Here is a 1705-nt window from a genome sequence, read left to right on the forward strand (position 1 = left end):
CGGAACAACAACAGATGGGACCCTGGAGGGCTCCCTCACACCTCCGACCGAGGACACCACAGGAAGCCGCCCCACCAGATGCAGGAATCCACGGCGCTGAGGTCTCGGACTCGCGGCCTCCAGACAGCGGGAGATAATTATGTCTGCTGTTAGTAAATGGCCCAGATCGTGGTATTTTGTTCTGGCGGCCTGGGCCAGCGGGGACTGGGAATTACGAGGAAGCTGCTGTGAACCTTCAGGCAAATCTTGGTAAGACTCATGCTTCCATCTCTCTGGAGTAAATACCAGCTGCAGAAAGATCAGACTGTACACTGTGAGCACATTTAAGGAACAGCCAAAATCCTGCCGAGTGATCCCGCCACTTTCTGATCCCACCAGCAGTGCGAGAGCCCGGACCCTGCTCACCAGCCGACACGGGGTACCGCAGCCCGCCTGACAGGGGAAGGTCTCTGCTGCGGCCAGCGGGTCGGGGCCTCGTTCCCCCAGTGACCGGTCTCCACCACACGCACATCTTCCTCGGTGACATGTGTATTCCAGCCTTTGACCATTTCCAAATCGGGTTGTCATTTCAACGTGAGTTGGTTTCTTCAGCCATCCCAGACTCGAGAGTTTCCTGTGGACCACTCGAATGCCCATGCCCAGTCTGCATCATCCCTTGACTTCCTTTCGATGGGCAGGTTTTAACTGATGTAGCTCAGTGTATCAAAATGTTTAAAAATATTTATTTATTTGGCTGTGCCGGGTCTTAGCTACAACACGCAGACACTTAGTTGGGGCATGTGGGATCAAGTTCCCTGACCAGGGATTGAACCTGGGTCCCCCGCACCGGGGACATGGAGTCCTAGCCACTGGACCACCAGGGAAGTCCCTCGCTGTATCAGTTTTTCATGTTATGTTATGTTTTTGTGTTTTCTTTGAGAAATATTTGCCCACTTCAGAGTTGCCTAGATACTCACCCAGAACTTCTACAGACAGTCACAGTTTTCGTTTTTATGCGGGGGTCTCTGCTTCATTTCTGAGGTGGTGCTAGTGGTAAGCAACCCACCTGCCAATGCAGGAGACCTAAGAGATGTGGGTTCCATCCCTGGGTCAGGAAGATCCCCTGGAGGAGGGCATGGCAACCCACTCCAGTATGCTTGCCTGGAGAATCCCACGGACAGAGGAGCCTGGTACAGTCCACAGGGTCACTAAAAGTCGGACACGACTGACGCGACTTAGCACGCAGACACGCATGCTTTGTTTCAGACCACCATGTGTGGCAGATGAGGGAGGGCTGGGGTGGTCTTCCTGCTGAGTCTGCTGGTTTTCCCGGCACCGTCAGTTGGAGCGAGTTCCTTCCTCCCACTGAACCCCAGCCCGGCGCCATCGGGGCCGCGTGTGTGCTCAGCCCTGCTGTGGCGTCGATCGCTGAGGCTCCCCGGCCAACCGCGGGAGGCAAGGGTGAGCCCTCCAGCTCTGCTCGCCTTTCTCAGGATGGTTTCAGCTCTTCACTCTGCTTGTCCACATGCATCGTGGATTCAGCTGGTTAACTGCCACCAAAATAAAATAAAATAATAATAAAGCCTTGGGGTCTCGTTTGGGGATCCCTGAATCTCACAGGGGGACATGGGAGGGGAGATGTCTTGGTGACGCGAAGGCTCCTGGTCCCTGATTGAGGATCAAGTCTGAGCCTCTGCCAGCTGAGGCCCGGACCTTCTCGCATCAA

At 55.0% G+C, this 1705-nt stretch overlaps 1 non-coding gene across 1 annotated transcript; it reads right to left on the bottom strand.

The window, feature by feature from the left end:
- Nucleotides 1-790: 790 nt before the first annotated feature.
- On the bottom strand, nt 791-863 carry TRNAR-CCG. Its single transcript has one exon. It is a non-coding gene; the product is annotated as a tRNA-Arg (tRNA).
- Between the last annotated feature and the right edge of the window lie 842 nt (nt 864-1705).

This window comes from Cervus elaphus, chromosome 10 (genome assembly GCF_910594005.1).
Source record: "Cervus elaphus chromosome 10, mCerEla1.1, whole genome shotgun sequence".
Lineage (NCBI taxonomy): Eukaryota > Metazoa > Chordata > Mammalia > Artiodactyla > Cervidae > Cervus > Cervus elaphus.